The sequence below is a fragment of the Carcharodon carcharias genome, chromosome 12, assembly GCF_017639515.1.
Source record: "Carcharodon carcharias isolate sCarCar2 chromosome 12, sCarCar2.pri, whole genome shotgun sequence".
NCBI lineage: Eukaryota > Metazoa > Chordata > Chondrichthyes > Lamniformes > Lamnidae > Carcharodon > Carcharodon carcharias.
Genome location: NC_054478.1, coordinates 110,738,204 through 110,753,767, shown reverse-complemented (window position 1 = coordinate 110,753,767; position 15,564 = coordinate 110,738,204). Strand labels below are relative to the sequence as shown.

General features: G+C 41.5%; 1 protein-coding gene across 9 annotated transcripts in view; it reads left to right on the top strand.

Annotated features, from left to right (window-relative positions):
* LOC121284866 (diacylglycerol kinase beta) overlaps window positions 1-15,564 on the top strand; it is a 695,944-nt gene that overhangs the window by 459,996 nt on the left and 220,384 nt on the right. The window lies entirely within an intron of this gene.

The following is a 15,564-nucleotide window of genomic DNA, read 5'->3' as shown; positions in this document are numbered from 1 at the left end:
CAAGAGTCAGCACCTGCAAGTCAGAATTTATATACCTGGGAATATGATTTCCTTTCTAGTGCACTGGTCAATATAAAATTCCTTTGTGTTGTTTTAAGTCAATCCTTAAACAATTCAAAATAAGCAGGTTGACAACTGAATTGGGGCAGGCAGTCAGCAGCATCTAGAGGAGAGTGCCAGAGGAGGACCCTGGAACAGGCAGTCTGCAGCACCTAGAGGAGAGTGAGAGAGGAGGACCCTGGGATAGGCAGTTGGCAACACCTAAAGGAGAGTGCGAGAGGAGGACCTTGGGACAGGCAGTCAGCAGCAATTAGAGGATCTAGCTTATCCAGAGGATCTAGTCTATCTAGAGGATCTAGCATCTAGTCTATACTCAAGTAGGAGTAAGGGTAAAATAAAAGCAAGGGTCCATATTCTATTTAGTTAAGGTGTGCCTGGGGAACTCAGTCTTGTGATTTGCCATCCTGCACTATGTGGGAAATCCTTGACACTCTGACGGTCTGGATGACCATGTGTGCAGGAGGTGCCTCCGACTGGAGCAACTCAAGCTCCAGGTTTTGGAGCTTGAGCGGCAGCTGAGGGCACTATGGTGCATTCACGAGGCTGAAAGGTTCATGCATAGCACCTTTCAGTGTGTGCTTTGGGAAGTGCAAACAGAAGGAGAATGGGTGATCACCGGAAAGAAGAAGGGGACCACGCAGGTAGCGAGGGAATATCCTGAGTGAATCTCACTCTCAAACCATTTTCGGCCTTGACAAACAGTGTGGGTGACAGTTCTTCTGTGGCGGCCAACCAAAGCAAAGGCCATGGCACTGTGGGTGGCCCAGCTGCTCAGGGCGAGAGGAAGAAGTGTGGAAGGGTAGTAGCGGTAGGGGATTCGTTAGTGAGGGGAGTGGACAGGCACTTCTGCAACCATAGATGTGACTCCAGGATGGCATGTTGCCTCCCGGGTGCCAGAGTCAAACGTGTTATGGAACAGCTACAGGACATTCTGAAGGGGGAGGGTGAACAGCCAGATGTTGTGGTCCATGTTGAAAACCAATGACATAGGAAGAAAGAGAAATGAGGTCCTGCAAGCAGACTTTAGGGAGTTAGGTAGGAAATTGAAAAGCAGGACTTCAAAGGTAGTAATCTCCGGATTACTCCCGGTGCCACGCAGTAGTGAGTATAGGAACAGAAGGATAGAGTAGATTAATGCGTGGCTGGAGAGATGGTGCAGGAGGGAGGGCTTTAGGTCCCTGGGGCATTGGGACCATTTCTGGGGGAGGTCGGACCTGTACACGTTGGACAGGTTACATTTGAACAGGAATGGGACCAACATCCTCGCAGGGAGATTTGCCAATGCTGTTGAGGCGGATTTAAACTAAATTTGGCACAGGGATGGGATCCTGAAAAGTAGTTCAGAGGGGAGAGAAGCTGAGATGGAATTATAAGTTAAAACATGAGTAAATGAGTCTGGAAGGCAGAGGAAACATAGGCTAGATAAGAAAGAAGTGAGTTTAGCAAGGCTAAATGGAATATATTTTAGTACAAGGAGCTTGAGTAATAAGACTGACGAACTGAGGGCACAAATAAGCATGTGGGAGTATGATATCATAGGTACGACCAAGGCTTGGCTAAAAGGGCAAGATTGGCAGCTCAACATTCCTGTTTATAGGCTATTCAGATGCGATACAGAGGGGTATAGAAGAGAGGGGTTACAATATTGATCAAAGAATCAATTATATCAGTGAGGACGGATGATACCTTGGAAGGATCATCAAATGAAACCATATCGGTAGAAGTAAAAAACACAAAAGGGCAAACACACTGTTGGGTGTGTACTATAGGCCCCAAGCTGTCATGGAGAGATGGAGGATCAATTTTCAGAGAAGCATAAAGTGTAATAATAGGGCAGTAATAGTAGGGGATTTTAACTACCCAAATATTAACTGGGATAGTTTTAGTGTGCAAGATACGGAAGGAGAAAAATTCTTATGTTGCATCCAGGAGAACTTTTTTAGCCAGTACTTAGAAAGCCCAACAAGGGAGGGGGCAGTTCTGGATCTAATGTTTGGAAATGAGCCAGGCAGGTGAAAGCTGTGTCAGTAGGGGAGCATTTTGGAGATAGTGGCCTTAACTCAGTTAGATTTAGGATAGTTACAGAAAAGGATAAGGTTGGGCTGGGAATAAAAGTCCTAAACTGGGGAAAGACTAATTTTATTAAGATAAGATGCGATTTGGTCCAAGTGGACTGGGAGCAGCTACTTGCAGATAAAACTGTCAGAGTAGTGGGAGGCATTCAAAGAGGAAATAGCAAGAAACTATGTTCCTGTAAAGACAAAGGTGGGGGGGAAACCAAGTCCGGAGAACATTGGATGTCAAGGGATGTAAATGTTAGGAATAAGGGAAAAAGAGAAGCTTATGGCAGATACCGAGGACTCAATATGGCAGAGTCCTTAGAGGAGTATAAAAAGTGCAGAGGGGAACTTAAAAAGGAAATTAGGAAATCTAAGAGAATGCATGAGAAAGCATTGCGGGTAGAATAAAGGAAAACCCAAAAGGGGTTTTTTTAATATATAAAGAGCAAGAGAATAACAATAGCAAGGGAAAGACTAGGGCCAATTAGGGACCATAGAGGTAATGTGTGTGTGGACCCGGAAGACGTGGGTACAGTCCTCAATGAATACTTAGCATCGGCCTTCACAAAGGAAAAGGACAATGCAGATATAGACATCAGGGGTGGAGGACTGTGAAATATGAGAGGAAATTAACATAGAGAGGAGGTACTAGTGAATTTAGAGGCCTTAAAAGTGGATAACTGCACAGGCCTGGATGAGATGAATCCCAGGCTGTTGAGGAAGGCAAAGGACGAGATATCAGGGGCCCAGGCAGTAATTTGCAAATCCTCTCTGGCCACAGGTGAGGTGCCAGAAGACTGGAGGACTGCTAACATTGTCCCATTATTAAAAAAGGGAGGAAGAGATAGACCAGAAAATTACAGGTCAGTCAGTCTAACCTTGGTGGTAGGGTAGTTACTAGAAAGAATTCTGAGGAACAGAATATAGCTGCACTTGGAGAGACATGGATTAATCAGGAATAGTTAGCATGGATTTGTTAAGGAAGGTCGTGTTTGACAAATTTGATTGAATTTTTTGAGGAGTTTTGATGAGGGTAATACATTTGATGTGGTCTACATGGACTTTAGCAAGGCTTTTGATAAGGTCCCTTTGATAAGGGTGGTTGAGTCAGAAACTCTCGTAACATTTTAAGTATTTAGATATTCACTTGCGTTGCCATAGCCTCCAGGGCTATGGACCAAGCGCTAGATAATGGGATTAGTGTTGTTAGATCTTGGTTGACCACTGCGGACACGATGGGCTGAATGGCGTCAACAACAAAATATTTTTTGCATAAGGATTGCCAGAGGAAATTAATCACTTGGTTTTGGTTCAGTTTCATATTATAGTCAATTTATATTTGGGTAAAATTTTATATTTCAGATTTTACATGTCATTTTTTATTGCCCAGCTTTAATTTACTCAGACCCACTGTAGCAACATAACTGGAATGGAACAAAGGCAAAACATTTTTGTCTTTTATGCGTGTTTGTTCCAAAAGATTATCTGTAGCCAATGCTACATGAACCTGCATAAAGTAAATTTAGTGGAGAAACAACTTTTACACCTTTCATTGTCTTTTCCAACTACTTTCTATGTACAAGATATTCATTTTGGTAAGAAGAATATAGAGACAATACAAAATAAAGGATACACCCTAAAAAGGGTGGAGGAGCAAAGGCACCTGGGCGTTTATGGGCATAAATCATGAAGGTGGCAGGACAGGTTGAGAGAGTAGTCAATAAAGCATACAGTATCTTGAGCTTTATTAATATAGGCATAGAATATAAGAGCAAGGAAGTTGTGTTGAATTTATATAAGTCACTAGTTCGGCCTCAACTAAAGTATTGTGTCGAGTTCTGGGCGCTGCACTTTAGGAAGGATGTGAAGGGATTGGAGAGAGTGCAGAAATGATTCACGAGAATGGTTCCAGGAACTTCAGCTATGAAGATAGATTGGAGAAGTTAAGACTGTTTTCCTTAGAGAAAAGAAGGCTGAGAGGAGATTTGATAAAGGTATTCAAAATCATGAGGGGTCTGGACAGAGTAAATAGGGAGAAAATATTCCCACTCATGAAAGGATTGAGAATGAGGGCACAGATTTAAAGCAATAAGTAAAAGAAGCAAAAGTGATATGAGGAGAATTTATTTACACAGCAAGTGTCTAGGGTTTGGAATGCACTGCCTGAGAGTCTGCTGGAGGTAGGTTCAAGTGAAGCACTCAAAAGGGAATTTGACTGTTATCTGAAAAGGAGGAATGTGCAGGATTACAGGGAGAAGGCGAGTGAATGCTATTCATGAGTTGATTATTTGGAGAGCCAGTGCAGACATGATGAGCCAAACTGCCGCCTCCTGCACCGTAATAATTCTGTGATTCTGTGATGTAACATAGGCACCAAGTCAGAAAATACCCGACCTTCGGTCGAGTTCTCAAAAATAGCTTCTGCTTAATGCAGCAACTATTTTTATGTAATAAAATTAATGGAAAAAATTGCTCATCATTAACAGCCATTGCTTTGCCCAGACCCACAAGCTTAGATTTTCCAATTGCTATTCTGACGCTGTGACCCATTCATTTTCAGTGAGTTCCCCAGACACTAAAGGAAAAAAATGCCGTGAAATATAAAACATAAAATTTAGAGGAAATATAAATCAACCAGAATGTAAAACTGAACCAACACAAAAGGAACACCAGCTAACATACTTTCCTCTGCAATCACTGGTTAGCACATGTGTAGAAAATTATTTTTTCAGCTATTTTATTGCAGTTATTAACTCTTTTATTGCAAGTTGTTTAAAAGTTAGATTAAAATATTGTGGTATCATTTTGAGAAACAAATTTTGCAATTGTTATGGTTGCTGCAACCATAATTTTATCTAAAGAAGAATCCTGTCCAGAAGGATTAGCTTTCGTTATGTCACATGGCTCAGTGTTAGTACTCTTGCCTCTGGCTCACAAGCCCTGCTGTGGCATTTGGATCATCTGGGCTGGAAATTCAGTGCAGTACTGAGGGAGTGCTGCATTGACTGAGATGCTGTCATTTAGATAAAACGAGGATTTATAAGATCTCAAGGCCAAACATATTTCATTAAATAGTGCCAACATTCATCAGTCAACCAAAACCACCAAACAGATTAACAGGCCACATATTTATTCCTTGATGTACCTTGCTGTGTGCCCACAATAGTGACTACACAACTAAAGTAATTCATTGATAGTGAAGCTTTTGGAATGTTTTGGGGGTGTGAAAATGCTATAAATGTAAGGTTTTGTTTAATTTGTTCTCATTTTGGGCTGGACTTTTGGTCAGATTGTAGGCTGGCAGCGCCAGAAAAGTAGCCTGGCCAGCCAGTGTGCCAGTTCCTCTGCTCCATCCCAACTCCTGGCAATTTATGCAGAGGCGAGGTCAAGGCTGGCAGGCTACCAACAGATCAGATTCAATAAATTCCTAACCAAAGCCAATGAAAGGAATTTTGCAGTCAGCCTCCACGTTCCCGCATCAGTGGAGGCCAGTTTATATACCAGGCAGTGCACACTCCATGGCAGGCCAAGTGGCCAGCACTCCAGGCGGCTCCTGCACCAATGAAGGAAGGAATGGCCTTTAGGAACAGCCTCTGTATCCTGCACCCAGAGAGGAACTCCAGCCCCTTATCAGGAACCTTGCCTGGAAGTCTGTAACTCTTGACACTGATTAATGACAAGCTATTTGATTAATGGAGGGTTATGGTACAACCCAATTTCATCATCAACAATGTCAAAGACTTGGAATCATAGAAGGTTTATGGCAGAGAAGGAGGCCACTTGGCCCATCATGTCTGCTCCAGCCAAAAAACAAGCCCCACAGCCTAATCCCACTTTCCAGCATTTGATCCATAGCCTTGCAGGTTAAAACTTCAGGTGCATATCCAGACCCCTTTGAAATGAGTTTAGGGTTTCTATCTCTGCCACCCTTTCAGGCATTGAGTTCCAGATGCCTGCAACCCTTTGGATGAAAAAGTATTTTGTCATCCCCCCTCGAATCCTTCTACCAATCACTAAATCTATGCCCTGTTGTCACTTATTTCTTCACTAAAATAAATAGGCCCTCCCATCCACTCTGTCCAGGCCCCTCTCAACTTTGTACAGCTCAATCAAATCTTCTCTCAGCCTCCTCTGTTCCAAGCAGAACAATCCCAGCCTATCCAGTCTTTCCTCATAGATGCAATTTTCCAGCTCTGGCAACATCCATGTAAATGTGATTGGAAGGTTGCTTCCGGTGGGGTTCCAATCCTCTGTACGCTCTTTAATGCAATTACACCCTTTCTATAATGAGATGACCAGACCCAACAATATTCAAGTTGTGGCCTAACGAATGCTTTATACAGTCCCAGCATAACCTCCCTGCTCTTATATTCTATGCCTTGGCCAATAACGAGAAGGATTCCATATGCCTTTTTAACCCCCTTATTGACCTGCCCTGCTACCTTCAGTATGTGGACATTCACTCCAAGGTCCCTCACTTCCTCTACACCTCTCGGTATCCTCCCATATATTATGTATTCCCTTGCGTCATTTGACCTGCCCAAATTCATCACCTCATACTTCTCCATTTGCCAATTTTTTGCCTACCTAACCAATCCATTGATATCTTTCTGCCGTTCATAATGATTCTCCTCTCTATCAACCACGCAGCCAATTTTTGTGTCACCTGCAAACTTCCCGTTCATTCCCCGTACATTTATGTCCAAATCATTAAACATCACAAAAAGCAGGGCACCTAGTACTGAGCCATGCGGAACCCCACTGGAAGCAACCTTCCAATCACAAAAACAATTACAGTTTCCTGCCACTGAACCAATTTTGTGTCCACCTTGTAATATTCCCCTGGTTCCCACTTTTTTAAACAGAGTGCCATGTGTGACCTTGTCAAAAGCCTTGCTAAAATCCATGTAGATAACATCAACTGCACTACCCTCATCAATCCTCCTTGTTACTTCCTCAAAAAATTCAATCAAATTTGTCAACATTACCTTCCCTTAACAAATCCATACTGACTGTGCTTGATTAATCCATGCCATTCTAAATGACAGTTTATCTTGTCCCTCAGAATTGATTCCAGTAATTTGACCACCAAGGTCAGTCTGACTGGCCTGTAATTATTTGGTCTATCCCTCGCTCCCTTTCTAAACAAATGTACAATGTTAGCAAACCTCCAACCCTCAGGTACCACACCTGTATCCAGTCAGGATTGGAAAATGATGGTCAGACCATCCGCTATTTCCTCCTTGACTTCTTTTAACAGCCTGGGGTACATTTCATCCGGTCCTGGTAATTTATCCACTTTCAAGGGTGCTAATCCCCTTAATACCACCTCTCTCCCTATGTTTAGCACATCCAATATTTCACACATTTCCTCCTTAACTCAATATTCACATTGTCCCCATCTGTTGTCAAGACAGGTGCAAAGTATTCATTAAGAACCATACACAGATTCTCTGCCTCCACACACAAGTTACCTTTTTCGTCTTTTATGTCTTTCCTTAGTTATCCTCTTACTCTTAATGTGCTGATAAGGTGCCTTTGTTTTCTCCTTGATTTTGCTTGCCAATATTATTTCATGCTCTCTCTTTGTTTTCCTAATTTCCTTTTTGATTTCACACCCTCTCTTTTTGTACTCCTTTCAGCTTTCTGAAAGAGTTCTTGGTGGCTGACATAAGCTTTCCTTTTCTGCCTTATCTTACCTTGTAAGCTCCTTGACATCCAGAGGACTCTAGATTTGGCCATCCCACCCTTATTTTTTTGTGGGAACATGTTTACTCTGTACTCCTTGAATCTCCCCTTTGAATGCCTCCTACTGCTCTGACACTGATTTACCTTCAAAATGCTGTTTCCAGTCCACTTTTGCTAAATCACTCCTCAGCTTTGTAAAATTGGCCTTACCCCAATTTCAAACTTTAAGTCCTGTTCTATCTTTGTCCTTTTCCATAATTATGCTAAAACTAACAGAATTATGATCACTACCACCAAAATGCTCCCCCACTGTCATTCCTTCCACCTGCCTAGCCTCATTGCCTAAAACTAAGTCCACAATCGCCCGCCTCTTGTTGGACTTGCTGCATATTGGCCAAAAAGGTGCTCCTGAATGTACCTCAAGAATCCTGTTTCTTCCATTCATTTTACACTAAAACTATCCCTGTTAATGTTAGGGTAGTTAAAATCCCCTATTACTGTCTATTACTGTCCTTTTGTTTTTGCACTTCTCAGAAAATTGCCTATATATTTGCTCTTCTATCTCCCTCTCACTGTGTCACTGTGTGGGGAAATATAGTACACTCCCAGTAGTGTGACTGCCCCATTTTTTTTTCTGTTTCTAAACTCAATCCATATGGCTTCAATTGATTATCTTTCTCACATGTTATCCCTCCTCACAGCTGCAATTTCTTCCCCAACTAAACTTGCCACCCTCCCTCCATTTTTATCCTCTTCGTCTGAAAACCCTGAAATCAGGAATGTTGAGCTGCCATTCCTGTCCCACTTTAAACCATGTTCTTTAATAGCTATGATATACTGCCACATTGCTATTTGTGCCCTCAGCTCATCTGCTTTATTTGCTATACTCCTTGTATTGAAGTATATACCCTTGAGCACTGCCAAACCTTGTTTTTTTCTGTCTTTTGTTTCCTCTGCCTTCCAGACTTACTGATTTTCTGCCTTCCATTACCATTTCTGACCTTGTTCCATCTGAGTCTATTCTCAGGTTCCCATCTCCCTGCCAAACTAGTTTCAATCCTCCCCATACTTCCATTCACAATACCTTTTTATTTTGAAATATGTCCCGTGGTGCTTCACAGAAGTATAATCAGGCAAAAAAAAGGACATCAAGCCAAAGGGAATATTTGGAATGTTGATCAAAAGCTTAGTCAAAAAGCTGGATTTTAAGGAGAAAGGGGGCTGAGTGGATTTGGGCAGGGAATTGCACATTGTCGGGTCTGAATAGCTGAAGATATGCTGATTGTTGGGGCAAAAGAAAGGGGGTGCACAAGTAAAGGGAGAATAGTCGCAGGATTTAAAAGACTAAAGAAATTAACAGAGATAGGGAGAGACAAGATCATGAAGAGTTTTAAACATGAAGATGAGAATTATAAATTGGAGCCAGGAACCAATATAGGGTAGTAAAGACTTGGGTAGGAAGGACTTGCTGCAGGATAAGATGCAGGCAACAGTTTTAGATCAGTTGAAGTTTACAGAGGGTGGAGAGTGGGACACCAACCAAAAAAAGATTGGAATAATCAGATCTGGGGGTTGCATTTTACCAACCTTCTGAGGATGGCTTTGGAGGTGGGGGGGGTGCCCTTCGTCTTCCCGCTACCATGATCATTTTATCAGCGACAGGGAAGATGGGGAATTGCCTTCCCACCCAGAGGTAAATTGTGCCACTTAAGTGGCCAATGAAGGGCCTCTTCCCATTGCCATTTGCATTTTACTAGCAATGGATGGGCCCTCTGCCACATGGGGAGACTACATGGTGAGTCCTGGTGAACTCATGGGTGTGTGGGGGAGGGCCTCCTATTTTGGCACTGTGACCCATGGTATGCCTCCCTGTGGCAATGGTTGCTTCCATGGCAACCAAACCCCTGCCATTGATCTCACCAAACCCCACCCCACCTCACCTCACCTCACTGGGGCCTGCCTAACTGGCTGCAATACCCCCAGACCCCACTTACCCAGTACGGAGGGCCTGCTTCCATGGCATCCTCTCTTCCAAATGTGACCCCCTGATTGGCCAGGAGCTCCTGGGGGCTCATTTCAAGGGAGGGGAGCCCTGGCATCAACTCATTAGTTGCCAGACAGCCAAAAAATGTGAATGGGGTTCCCACAAACAGCTGAGGCAGGATTGTCCCTGGCTTTTGGACCCTCATTGGACCCTGGCGGTGGCAAAGACAAGGATAAAGATTTCAGCTGCAGTTGGGCTGGAGGAGGTGTTGAGGTGTAAGATGTTATTGAGGTGGTAGTATTCAGTCTTAGTGACTATGAGACTCTAGCCATGGAGCTATAGGGAATCAGTGGCACAGGATGGGAACGGAACAAACCTTGGAAATTGATCAGGTAACATTACAAGATCTTTCGAATGAACAAGGTTGATGGGCAGTGTCAGTTTTTCTTGTGTTGGAGAGAGTACATAGAATTGTAAGTGTTGTGACAAGGCCCACAGACAAGTTACTTTGAACTTTTACTATTCAGCTGGTTCACACAAGTCTGGATGTTGGGCAAGTAGCCTGACAGCACAGAGGCTCAGGTTAGGGTTGCGGGAGGTGAAGGAAATATAAAGCTGGTTGTCTGCAGCAGTCTTCTTGAAGCTGACCCAGCATTGTTAGATGATGGCACCAAGCAGTAACAAGTCAATGAGCAAGAGAATAATGCCAAAGATATATTGATGGAGGAATCCAGAGGTGGCAGGTTGGGAAAGAAGCTATTGTTCAAGATGCCAAAGCTGTCATTGAATAGGTAAGCAAGGAACCAATCAAGGACAGTCCCACTGAATTAGGCAACAGAAAAGAGTTGTTAGAGCAATGGTTAAAAGCGTCAAAAGCTGTAGGAAGATCAAAAAGGGTAGTACACCACACTTCCAGTCCTAGAGCAATCATTTGTGACTTTGATTAGGTCCATTTCAGTGATATAGCAGGGGTAGAAATGCAATTGGAAAGGTTCAAGCTGGAGTTGCTAGATTTGGGAGCCAACAACCTATTCTGAAACTTTGGAGAGGTTGGAAATGGGGCTATAGTTAGCAAGGATAGAGGAGTTGAAAGATTGTTTTTTGAAAAGGAAGATGCTGGTGATGTTGAAATTGGGGGGGGGGAATCCATTTACATACAATATTACCTAGCATGGGAACCCCCAAGGTGAGTTTAGTAGCAATTTAAGGGGAATGGGGTCAAAGGAACACCCTTTATGCACACAGATAGTGTTTGAGCAGGAAACTGGGTCCATTATTTTTCCTTTCATAGCCAAAATGCACTGAGGTCGATTTAAGCACTCCTATTAAACCTGCGATCTTCCTGAACTATGTGGCTTCACTATTCACTGGTAAGCTCAATGAACTATTAAGGAAGCTTCTGGAATGGATCATTTTGGCAAAAATATTAAAAATAGTTTTCTTTCACAAAACATCATTCTGCAAACTACATCTGCCGATGGATTGTTATATATGTATAAATGTGCCTGTTTTCCAGTCCTACTGTGAAAGCGTGATATTCCCATTTCCGTCCATCCATCATTATAGTCACTTTGTCCAGTAATTACTAGATTGCAATTTATAGCATTAGTTTTGTCCGCTTCACTGAAAATAGAGTTCTAATGGAAAGATATCAATGCTTTAGCGAGAATTCTCAGAAGAGAATCAAGGATAATTCTATGTCTTAATGCTCTAAATTATGAAGAAAGATTCAATTTCATTTTTTTTACTGAAGCAAAGAAGATTGAAAGGAGACATGAATTTAACTTGAACATAAAGATTAAGAAAATATATGGAAAGTTAATCCACATTTAACAGCAGAGTTTAGACAAGCTGGATAGATATCTGATTAGGAATCGGACTCCAGATTATTATGGTAGATGGAGACAGAGACAGGAAAATACTCCATTGAAAATGATCATTTCTTGTTTATAGGGGCCATGGAAACAAATCTTGTAATGCAATCACTCATAATTGAGTTATGCAGGTTGGAGATTTGATATTTCTAAAATAATTCCATTACCTTTTGGGAGAGGATGGAACTAATCTCGGAAATTGATTGGGTAACATTACAAGATCTTTGGAAGGAACAAGGTTGATGGGCTGTGTAAGTTTTTCTTGTGATGTAGAGTACATGGAGTTGCAAACAGTCTGGTTCAGGCTAAGGCTACGTTCATGGAGGAGTGCAGAATCAGTGGAAAGGGCACATAACGTGTGCCTAAGGACATTGCTTTCTTATACATGTTAACTTATTTTGTTCAGAACCTTGAACAGACATCAAAAAGGAGGATACCTTTTTCTTGTCATTTTGCGTTTGATTCAGACCTATTTTTCAGAGGTGAAGGACATTATGCTACAAGCATTTCCAAGTAAAGTATTGTGTGCTTACAGGATGTTTGTTAATGAAGGTTATACAGTTGATGACAGGACTGGTTTAGTGCATGAGGCATGGTGTTAATTATTGTGCAGCTGGTGCCCTGATCCAAATTCGAACTGACTGGAAGTAATTACATTTGCAAATTAGAAACCCATCAATTAATGTAACTTGAAACTTTGCATTTCATTGGTTTAATTTCAAAGTCATCAGAAACAAAATTTATAAGGCTGATTTTCTTAAATATATTATGAACATCCAAGGATGCTGTTATAAGATTTTAAACTTTGAAGACAGCTAAAACAATTCAGTTTAATTGAGATCTAAGATAACAGAGGAAGCATTGAATTTGTTTGTCAGGTTACAGAATTAATTCCAAAATGGCTTTTATGGTTTCACAGCAACGTTCATGAATGAGGAAAAGGTTGTGTTTGGTGATTCATATTTAAGGGACCCTGTTGTATTGTACACAATGATAATAAGCCATAGAACATGAGAGACCATAGGCATCTCTCTCTATTAGAGAGAGACAAGTGGTTATGTGGCTTTAGGTGCATCACTCCACATCAAACGTGGAACAAGGCAAGGAGGCAGGCCTCCATGAAATATCACAGCTAGTACCAGGATTGAACCCATGCTTTTGGTGTCATCATGTGCCGCACTCTAGCCATGTCGCCAACTGAGTTCCATTGTGTTGTACACAGAAAATTGCTTTCTCAAAATGGGCAAAGCACAAATTTGAGGTCACTTAAAAACTAAATCAATCAATCCAAAGGAATAATGTATTAGCAAAGGAGTAGTTTATTAGCTGTTTTCAACAATGTCTTTTATAGTGCTACTGCATTTGTGTCTCTATCAGTCCTGTATGTAATTTTTTCTTGCCAAAATTTATTCTAAACATGATCAACTTTTCGACTTTAACTCTGCTGTCGTCCAGCCAGGTGGCTTGTGACAGTAAAATTAACTATGACATTTATTTTAAAAGGTGATTGCTGAACTGACGCTGATAGTCTTAAAGAAATAAAGCTAACTATCCTTTAATCCAATTCTAGATAATTTATCACTAAAAATACATACAGTGCTTCCCAATGAATGAAGTTCTTGAAGTGAAATACTGCTTTCTCTATGTACCAATTCTTGTTTTAGGGGCTTTCAAGTGAGCAAATGAAGGATTTTTTTAGTCAAGATAATACATTAATTCATCATTAAAACTGATGGTGTTTGTAATATTTGAAACCATCTCTCTACCTTCTTGCTGTTTCAGCCATTGACACACCAGTCTTCCAACTGTTTGATTTATGATCACTTACAAAGCATTGGAAGCTCAGAGAAAATCATAGAACCATAGAAAAGTTACAGCACAGAAGGAGGCCATTCAGCCCATCTTGTCCATGCCAGGTGCCCTTTCTAATCCCACCTTCCTGCACCCGGCCTGTAGCCCTGCAGCTTACAGCACTTTAGGTGCAGATCCAGGTACTTTTTAAAACAGTTTAAAGTTTCTGCCTCTACCACCAACTTGGGCAGCGAATTCCAGACACCCACTACCCTCTGCGTAAAAAAGTTCTTCCTCATGTCCCCCCTACACCTTCTGCCACTTAGCTTGAATCTATGTCCCCAGTTCTAGAATTGTCCATTAAGGGAAACAATTTTATCCTGTCCAGTATATCTATTCCCCTCATAATTTTGTACACCTCAATCAAATCACCTCTCAGCCTTCTTTGTTCTAAGGAAAATAACCCCAACCTATCCAATCTCTCCTCGTAGCTACACTTTTCTAACCTTGGCAACATTCTTGTAAACCTCCTCTGCACTCTCTCCAAAGCAATTACGTCCTTCCTGTAATGTGGTGACCAGAATTGCACACAATACTCCAGTTGTAGCCTCACCAGTGTTTTATACAATTCCAACACTATATACTTACTTTTATATTCTATACCTCTGCCAATGAAGGACAGCATTCCATATGCCTTCTTTACAACCTTGTCTACTTGAACTGCTGCCTTCAGGTACTTGTGTACTTGTACGCCAAGATCTTTCACTTCATCTACCCCTCTTAGTATATTCCCATTTATTGTGTAATCCCTGTAACTGTTTGACCTCCCTAAATGTATGACCTCACACTTCTCTATGTTAAAATCCATCTGCCACTTTACCGCCCACTCCACCAACCCACCTATATCGTTTGACTGTCTCTTACAATTATGGTAATTGTAGCACTGAGGCACTACATTCATAATAAGAAAGATGTCAGTCTTTCTTGTTCTTATAATCTATGCTAAGACCAATTTCTATTTTTTTCTAAATTTCTATTTTTTCTAAATTTCTACTTTTTCTGTGTAGCTGGGCAGTGCATCATCCTCTGTAACTGGGGAAAGTCCACTAAATAAAATTTAAGCATGACTTCATTTCTGAGTGTTAAGCGTGGTTATTTTAGGCTTGTAACTGAGGAATTGATTTGTTTCTGATGTACATCAGGTGGGCAGTGGGTAAGGGCTCCATTACACCCACCTGATGACATTGGTAAGAGGCCTGATTGCGCTTTCTGTGAATTAGCTCATTTAAAAACAGAATACTTCAGGTCACTTATAAGAGTTGCCAACACTAACATTCTGCTAATGTGCAATTTAAGAGAGCAGGAAATCTTGCAGGGCAGAGACTGAAGTGAGCCTGAGACAGCACCTTAAAGGAGAAGGCTGAAAATTTACTGGGCTGGTGTCAATGGTGTTGTAGAATGACATGGTAGGGAAATGTAAAGAGTACATCACAGCAATGATTTAAAGTTAAGGGTGCTTCTAAGGCTTAGAGGTCCCCAAAATAGTGAAGAAAAATACATTTCCAGACTACTTCCAACTTTACCTGATTAATTTATAATGCTTTTAATGACCGCTATGAGTGGTCACCTCCTAACCATGGATCGTAGATGGATTTCAGGTACAGTGGTGGTTGACACAAATATGGCCCTGTGGTCTTAATGTCATAAGACCCTCAATCAAGTTTATTAATTAGGCCCCACTAGTTTCAGGGAGGACATTGGCCCACCTGAAAATCAGAGCAAGCAGATTTTCAATTAATAAGTTGGCAGAATTTATTTGCAATTCTTATCACATTACCATCCCGCTCACTTCAAAAAATGGATATTTAGGGCAATGAAATTCAGCCCCAGTATTTCTTATCCAACCGTATTTACTCCCAACTGTTTTCCATCACAGGAAGATTATGTGGCAATGATGATGCCAGTTTGTGGAACAAACATGTCCTTTAATTGCAGAAATATTTACTGGTGTGATTTTGCAATTCTGATTCTGCGTGTGGGTGCCGTAGAAACCTTCCCTTTATACCGCATTTCTACAGTATCTGAACAACAGAAGAACAACTGTACA